The 9,569-nt window shown below is 33.4% G+C and overlaps 1 long non-coding RNA gene across 1 annotated transcript; it reads right to left on the reverse strand.

Annotated features, from left to right (window-relative positions):
- Positions 1-2,617: 2,617 nt before the first annotated feature.
- Positions 2,618-3,566, reverse strand: LOC116135978. The gene is made up of 3 exons (XR_004128962.1): positions 3,239-3,566; positions 3,007-3,114; positions 2,618-2,804 (listed from the first exon to the last, which is right to left on the reverse strand). It is a non-coding gene; the product is annotated as an uncharacterized LOC116135978 (long non-coding RNA).
- Between the last annotated feature and the right edge of the window lie 6,003 nt (positions 3,567-9,569).

A 9,569-nucleotide genomic window follows, 5' to 3' on the forward strand; every position in this document is an offset into this window, starting at 1 on the left:
GACCACCCAAGTCTCGACGGTTCCACCCTTCTCCGCCTTGATTCGACCCTTCTCCACCCTGGTTCCCAACTAAATCTCCCTGTCCTCCGTGAGGGCCATGTTTAATGCGCCCTTCCCTATCTCGATTGAATTCTTCAGACAAATTTCTCCGTCGCTCTTCTTCCTCTTCGTCTCTTCTTCGCATCCAGTTTTGCATGTCCATTAAAATTTCCCTCATCGAGTTCACTGTTTCAGTTACCTTGGCGACGTCCCTCTGAACCACCATTATTTCCTTCTCCACACTTTCAACCCTGTTCTCCATTCTAGTACCAACCATACCCCAAATGATCCACGAGCTCTGATACCAGATTGATGGAAACCAGAGACCTCAACTGAATCACCACACCAAACACACCAACAACCGTATCTCAACACAGTTTAATAATCGTCAAAAAAGGTAACAAGCAACAACAATCCACAAACAATATATCAAAGATAGTAAAAGTTGTATATTCAGTCTTAATAAGAATCAGAAAGGATAACAATCAGTTTTAGGAATGAAACAGTAGCACCCAGCTGGTCTTCGAGGGCCAGCACCTCCTAGACTCAATTCATGCACAAAAACAAAGATGTCCTCTACTCCTGCTACCACTGCCCTTTATTCTGACACTAGATTCTAATAACTAACAAGACACCTATCCCCACGTGATTTACCCCTTTTGCCCTTTTCTCCCCTTCCCTATCTTACGTGAATACCAGCTGGATATTTCGAGTCCATCAGAAAGTATATAATCAACAAATACTCAAATGCCGGTGAAGCAATGATTATGATCAAAACCACTATGATAAAAGGATCATGTCATGTCTAGCTATATAAATATTGTATAGACCTAAGGCCAATCAACATAATAAGGAAAGGAAACAATGAAATAGGAAAGAAAGAAGCCTTAAATTCTTTATGAATTGTAGATACTTCACAAAAAAGAGCCCTTCAAACTTTGTGCATGCTATCCTATATCAACATAACATCTTAAAAGAACAATTATCCAATAATAATTTATGATAAATTAGCCCTCAGCATAAAATAAATTACCATATGAAGGGACAATCAGCTCTCACCATCATATAAACAGATTTCGAAGGCACCAAGGAAACATAACAATAGCACATCAAAACGAACAACTAAGTGAGAAAGAACAGTTCCAACGTGAACCTTTACTAGATTAAACTAGTCACCGATACATAATTATTGCACAGAATAGTGCCGTTTCATGAATTCAACCATAAATAACTGTAATAACTAAATGTAAATGGTAGAATGAGAAAAATTGTTCATAGTGCTGATCTTGTAATGAAAGGATAAAAAGAAAATATATTTAGAGATGGAATACGATTGAATGAAAAGATAAAAGGAACAAAAAATATATATGCACCAAATATCATCACCTGAAAAGCAAAAATCAGTTGTGTCATATGGATTTTATTATCGTTCTAAGCCTTTTTTATACACAAAACACTAGGGAGAAGGTGAAATGAAAACAAATATCCATTTAACCAATGAGGTAATCAAAGTAATATTTATTAGTACAACGTAATCACGTGTATACATCCCTTCATATCATTCCTTTCCAGCGAAGTCATTAAATCACCTTATTTGGCTTCTAATTACGGCAGAATGAGCACATTTCATTAATGAATTCAATCTGGCAAGACAAACGTACGTAATCTTTGTTGAGTTGTCAACCACTTCAACAATAAGATGCGAGGCAAACATATTCAAGGTAAACTTATTATTCTCTTGTATGAGTATGATAGCAAATTATAGAGCAAATAAATTCATTGTAACTAGAGAGGTGAAATAATATTCTAATAATATTGACTATACTAGACCTGGACGTGACCTGTTTATTAAGTGAACTAGATTAAATAGCATGTATTTTTTATCTCTTTACTAGTTTGATATTTGTGATTGCTTACTTGTTTGATTTTGTAATACCTCTAGATTGTTTCATTCTTACCTCATTGTTTTGTTCAAAAAAATCGCCTATCCAAAATAGCATAAAATTGAAAAAAAAAAAGTTAATATCTTTCCATAGAACAAAGTTTTCTACTTCCATATTTTATAAGAGGGCTTCATTACTTAAAGAAAAAACAGTTCCTTAAAAAGACAAAATTTTGATTAAGTGAACTTATCTATAAATTAATAGAGACAAATGGAAGAAGTCTCTATTAATGAAATATACATGTATCACCGTAACCTTGAATTAATAGATAAGTCATCACTGATAACATACCAAAAAAGTAAGTACTGGCCGAGACTTTCCTAATCGTATATTCATTTGTTTAATTTCCAAGTTCTTAAAGCGCTATTTGTTTGCATCAGCGGATGCACTGATAAATCCATTATAACAGAATCGCTATATTATGTGCATATCAATAATCTGTGTTATACGTTTTCATCTTTTTTTTTTTCTTTTTGTGATTTTGTTGGCGTAGAGAAATTTCTATGAGAACAAACAAGATGTTATAAATTACTTCCAATAATCAGCTCCATACAGTTTAAATGATGCTTTTTTTATGCCTCATTAACTGTTTTCTCAGCTTAAAAACAAAAGCAAACACAAAAAAAAACTTAGGAAACGTTACAAATCAATAATAATAATAATAAAAAAAAAATAACCTTTTCTGTGTATATGGAAAGGAGAGAGATGAGAAGAAAAAAATAAAAACAAAATGACGGGAGACAGGAGACTGTTGAAGATATAAGTGCTTCTGGAACTTTTTTTTGTAAGAAAATTGAGCTTTAAGAGCAAATGCCAATTATTCTGCAAAGAAAACGATGCACACGATCATAGAGAAAGAAAGAAGAATATTTGCAGAGACAATAGAGCTCAAACCGACTGTAGCAACATCAAACCCAGATCTCAAACCTCTTAACTTATGTACATCTACACCCATCATGCATATATATAAATATACAAAGAAAGCGAAAAACCGAGAGGGAGAGAGTAGATTAAAATAAGTTACCTTAAAGACTTTAAACTGACATAAAAAGCAGCAGTAACGTAGAATCACAATGATCCAGCGAGTGAACTTATATGAAGCTGTTTGATGGCACAGAGGACTAAGATTTCTCTGCCACAACCATCAAAAACAACAGAAACATAGAAAAAGTCAGTGAACCAGCTGAGTAAAACTCAAATATCAACCATAAAAATGCCCATTATTCTTCCAACACTTTCCCACCAAAAAAACGTACCAAAACACAGAAAGAAAGGAAATGAAAGCCCGGATAGATGGAAGAGAGAAAGAAGAGATATGAATCAAACTTAGGAGATAAAGATATATACGGAGATGACAGAAATGATGAGTAGAATATGAGATATTATGGAGGAGAGGTGAGTTAGGTTCAAAGCTGGTGAGATTATTGCGGAAGCAACAAAAGTGAAGAGAGAATTGAAAATTTTTAAGGATCCGTTTGGCTTGGTTGGGTTGGGTGTTTGGTGCTTGTTCATTCAACAAAGAAGAAAGAGATTAAACGTAGAATATTAAAAGTCAAAAAAAATTATGGATAGAAATCCAGAGAGAAAAAGCCTCTGTTTGTACAGTTCGATTGGAAGTCCAGTTGGTCTTACGTTATAATCTTATGTCTCCGTTCTTCCATATTTGCCCCTCTCTTTCCAACTTAACTACGTCATTGCCCCTTTCGCCTTTTTCACTTCACTTTCTATTTTGGCTTACTTAATATATAAATATCAAACCTATGGTGGTTAAAGAACCTCTTATTTAATATTATAAGTTCTGAACATTGAAACCACTTATTTTAACGTATAATTGTGTAACTTATCTTATTTGTTAAGTTTATAAAGTATTCAATCGATCTTAAAGATTAGTTAAAATATACGTAAGTTGGATCGAATACTTCAATTATCAAAAATATATATGAGATTGAGTTGTAAAATTAACATTACTTTATAAATATTTATTTTTTTTCTATGAATAAATTATTTTTATATTTTAATTTAATTATTAAATATTTTCACCAATTCTTTTTATTACTATAAAGATGTAAATTTTGTTGAAAGGGTTTATTTAGAAAAATTGAAGTAAATCTAAACCTTAAACATAGACGGATCTCCTACGCCACCGAAGACCAAACAAAAGTAAGTCTTCATTATCACAATACATAACATTATCCTCAAATAATAAATTAATTTATATTGCTATTTATTATTAATTTGTAATATAATAAAGTTGACCTTCACACTTCTTCTCACAGAAAGATAAACATAGAATTGGCCTTGACTATTTTACTTTTATTTTATTTAACTTAATTATTATGAAGAAAAAAACATTGAGAATAGGAGTTTTTTTAATTTTATAAATAATAAATCAGTTTTATATTTAATTTGATTTATCGGAAAGTAAAAATGAGGGGATGAGGATAGGTTTATCTTAATCAACGCACCTTATTGTTCTTCAATAAAATGATTACCTCCTTATAATTGGAAAAAGAAAAATTTTTACTTTTGGTAACCACATGTTTGGGCACAGAGATATCCTTTTCTGAAAGATAACTTTGTACCAGAATATGAGCTGTAAATTGATAAGTAACAGCTGGTGAAATGAAAATAATTAAATAAACAACTTTAACGCCCACAGAAAATTAAATTAAATTAAATTAAAAAAGCAAGAAATTAATAAAATTAAAAAATTTGGTAAGTAAGAGAGAGATTTTGAACCGACAATGCATGCGGCTGCTCGACCACGCTATTTCATATCCAAGCTGGCATCCATCATTTTGGATAAGACAGCCATTTACTACTTTACCCATTTTGTTATGTTTTCACTTTTCCCCCCCAACGTTTTATTTACCAAAATAACCTTTCCTAGTTTGTACAGGCATTAAGATAAAGTTTCAAAAGACTAATCTCCTTCGATTAATATCGGTCCCCAACATTTTCAATAAAAAAAAAGGTTAACATAATTCAATGTCTTATAGGGGTGTCATCAGCGGCTAGCGAGTCAACTTGGCTCGATTTGTTAAATACTCGAACTCAACTCAAGTTTAGTCAAGTCGAACCAGCTTGAATAAGACTCGAATTAGATACCGAGTCGATTTCAAGTCTACTCCAACTCGGCTCGTGAGTCAATAGTGGCTCATTTAGAGTTTTTCTGTAAAAAATACAAGTTTTAAGTCTATCTTGTAATTTGACATACAAAAGATTTAAAAAATCGCAAATTAATCCTCAACCCCATTTAACCCAAATCTTATAAACGATTTCTCCAAAATCATAAACTCTATTTTCACACTACTAATCATTGTTTATGTTGTGTAATTTTTTGATGTATTTTGATGTGATTTATGTTGATTTGGATGAAATTTACCAAAAATTTAATCTGATTTGTGTAAAACAAGATCTGCATGTTATATAAAAAAATGTCAAACAAGTCGTAATTGAGCCATAATCGAGCTCGTGTTAATCGAGTATCGAGCTTTTCAATTCGAGTCAATCGAGCTCGAGTCAAGTCATGAATCGGCTTGATTATAAACAAGTCGAGTCACGAGTCAAATTTTCTTGACTCAGCTGACTCGTGACTCGACTCAAATTCATCTAATGTTCAACCGAGTCAGACTCGTTTAGGATGATACTCGACTCGGCTCGTTTACAACCCTAATGTCTTATCCTCTGCACCATTTCATAGTGTATTTTTGAATATTTCAACGACTTATTCGATCTTTTATCTCTATCTTTTTTTTCTCTTAGACGTAGGATCGATTCAATTCACACATATGAAACAATAATTGAACATTGAAAAATCTCAAATATTTGTCATTAACACTTTTAGTTTAGATTTGACATTTGAAATCTCTAGATTGAAGAGTCACCCGACTTTTTGGAATAATATATATAAATCTTATACATACAACTACAATTTGTTCAATAACTTAATAAATTTTATGTAAGCTTATGTATTTTAAATTATAATTAGTATTTTTAACAATTTTTTAATAATAATAATAATATTATTATTATTATTATGTAGTTAAAATGTCTTCCTTCCTTGTTAAATTGTTTTGATTAATTAGTAAATAAAAGTTGAGAGTAATGCATGGGAATCAATCAGAAGAAAAGAAAGAGAATGGCAGAAGCGTAAATAAGAGAAACGAAAAGGGTATAGAATTATAGATGTAGTTGGAGAAACCGATGAGGATAAAATCTAGGGGACAGGGCCAGGGATCTTTAAATGCACTATCACCCAACTGACTCTCCTCAATCCTTTCATTGCTTTCAAACCCATAATCTGGTACGGACTTTTCACACATTCAATATCTATAAATTTAAAATTATTCATTTTTCTTTAATTTAAAAACATATCCATTTTCTTTGATTCTTTCTCCTTCTTGTCCTGCCTTAAATATTTTGGCCAAGTCACTCTTCCAATAGAGACAATCCACGTCAACGCAAGGCCGCATTTCGGTTGGTTGTTCCATTCCACATCAATGCCATGACCAGTTAGATTTTTTTTCTATTTTCACATGTGGATTCTTGATTATTGGACCACAATATTTGTCCCATCACCCGGCCCCTACTTTATACCAATTATATGAATATCTTTAGATGGGTCCCCAACATATCCACAAATATGTTACCAACTTACGCATTACATTATTGTTGTTTAAATTTTTAGGTAAACTTGTTAGATAAAATGTTTGAATTTGATGGGTGCTTTTAATATAACTCAACCGACACAAGAAAAGTAAAAAATTAATAATTATTATTTTTAAAGTTTATTAAGCAATTATTAGTCTTGAAATTATTTTTAAAGTTAAATTTATAATGGTAAAATTTGCCTTTTTCTACCAATAAAAGACAAAAGTATTGCATATTATATTTCTTGTGATTAAGAGTTAAGATCCAATTTATATATATATATAAAAAAGAAATAATAGATATTTGAATAAAATTTATACAAGAAACTTATATATTATTCACAGAGTTTGAATTTATATACATTTATATATATTATAGATAAAAAGGGAGATAATTGGAATTAAGGAAATACACATAAATTTAAATAAGTTAACGTCACATGTTAAAGATGGATGAAGGCCACAGCGGAAGGACAAAATTATTTAAATTTTTAAGTTAGAGCAATTATAATGGGGTTTGACTAAATGTATGGGATTAGAAAATTGTAACATGAAAATAGTGTGGGGCCAGCATTATCCCGTAAGCGTGTTCTGCGGAAGGGTGTCGTTTCGTAAGTAGGAGTTTTCCTCTGTAGGAAGCGGAGAGGTGGGGTCCTCTTAATTCTTATCCATTATTCTTTCGTTTCAAGTGGGTCCTTAATATCTTCAAGGCTTATCCCCTCTCGTCAGGCATCATCATGCGACAATACGGTGACGCTGTCTAAACGTCCCATGTAATGAAGGGATTTGTTAGGCCTTTGCCTGTAAGTGCCGTTTGGCATAGGGTGTTCAGAAAAACAGCAAACCAAATAATCCCACCCGAGGTTTACCGAAATTTCTATGTTCACACCTTTGGTTTTATCTATTCTAGATACCCACCCTTAATCTAACACAATTTTTTTTTTTTTAATTTTAAAAATTGAAGGGTAAAAGCGTTAAAACCCCATTTTTCCAACTCACTACCATTGACTGGGGGGATCATGAAATTCTGGCCAAAACGGACAATTTGATTTGAGGTGAGGGTGATGAATCTTGTCGATTTGGGTGAGAAATTCGATATGGATCCACAGAAAACGGTCCACGACAACACTAACAATGGCGGTGAGTTGAGAGAAATGGGAGGTTGTGGCTGAGAGAGAGAAAGAGAAGTGACGGAAGAGAAGCAAAGTAGTTTTAAAGAGAGGGTACTTTAGAGAGAAATTTAATGCACTCTAAATGATGAAGAGAGGGTACTTGTGAGAGAAATTTAATGCACTGCAAATGATGACTTCATCATTTGACCGTTACATTAAATAATTTTCTGTTAATTTAAATGTGAAAATCTATAATTTATGAAACTATGGGTAATGCACTGCAAATGATGACTTCATCTAAGGTGATTAGGAGGAGATGGATTTCCAGCTGGTTAGAAGTCACCTACTATCTTCATCAAAATTTAGACAAGGGATTTCTCTTTGATAAGCGCAGACAGTTTTAGCAAGTGCACTCCTCATTTAATAGAAGGCTAAAATGCGAAGCGTCAATGGATCTTCAATTGGCAAAGTAATTTAATGCTACAACCATCATTGACCGTTTGAATGTAACAATGTGGGGTTGCCTGGTTGAGTAAACAGTTATGTTGATGACCATAATGTTGAAATGGTTAGGTAATCATGTCAATTTGGTCAACATTATGTTATATTAAAAAACTAGAAATAGTAATGATTTGATGCTCGTTAAGTAACCCCAGGCCACACGACATAGTTTCACCACGGCTTTGTTACCAACTCGCCGAGTGCATGTAACCTCATACAAGCCTATATATGGTTTTTACCACACTCAACTCTGGTTGAGTGTACCGGATCTACAAATCACCATGGCGTGGGCAGTTTGGTTGGTGTGGTCTTGTCACACTATTGGTGCACACAAAACCAGATGGATCAGCTTCTCAAAGGGTGCAGCAATTTTACAAAAGACTTCATCAGTTCCCATGATTTACTCTCAACTCCTTCAACCCATATTCGTCGGCCACCGTTCGCCCCTCACACAATCGCTCAACCTCGTTTGAAAAAAGATAATTTAGTCAAAGATTGGCCTTAGCTCCTTACACGGGCTTTCATCTGTCTTTTTGCCATATTTTCTCCGTTTAGGGTGAAAAAGCTCAGAAGTTAGCTTAATACTTCACGGCTCTTTCTTATTTGCGAGCGTAAGAACCGCTAAACACCTAAGCATATAAAAGAGATCAAGCAACATCGGAAAAGTTGCACTTTTAATAGGCCCATTTTTCTATTAACATCATCAAACATATTAGCAACTGAATCTAGCCAGTATAATAACCAAACTTTACAGCATCATCGGTCATATTATTTTAGGAAAATATAGCTAGGCATTACCAGTATTGCCACTAACAAAAGCCACCATATTTACAGCATAACTTCTTAAACGCAGTACAGAAATATAAACTTAGAAAGCAAAGCTTTTACACCTCGCCACCATGAACCTTCCAGAAAACATCTCCAGCATCATCAGATTCTTAGTATCAATAGCAATAGCACCAAAGATTGCTCGGTAAGCACACAAACAACTCCAGGAATCGAAGAATTAGTCCTGGAAGAAACTCTAATCACCTTTAGTAACCCCAATCGAACCCATCATCTGCACATGAAGTTTCACATTGGAAATATCTGAAATACGGCGGTTCAGATCTTTTGGTGAAATATCAATGTCTTTACGAAGGACATGAAGGGACACTGATGTTTCAATGACATAGGAGCCCAAAATGCTTAATGCCCGATTATTCTTTCGGAGAATGAAGGGTGGTCATTGCACGACGAAGCATCAATGCCCTTGAAATTGTAGCTGAATATGAGGAATGAAAACCAATGAGACTCTGATAGATAAAATGACATGCTTCCGT

This window comes from Pistacia vera, unplaced genomic scaffold (genome assembly GCF_008641045.1).
Source record: "Pistacia vera cultivar Batoury unplaced genomic scaffold, PisVer_v2 Contig109, whole genome shotgun sequence".
Classification (NCBI taxonomy): domain Eukaryota; kingdom Viridiplantae; phylum Streptophyta; class Magnoliopsida; order Sapindales; family Anacardiaceae; genus Pistacia; species Pistacia vera.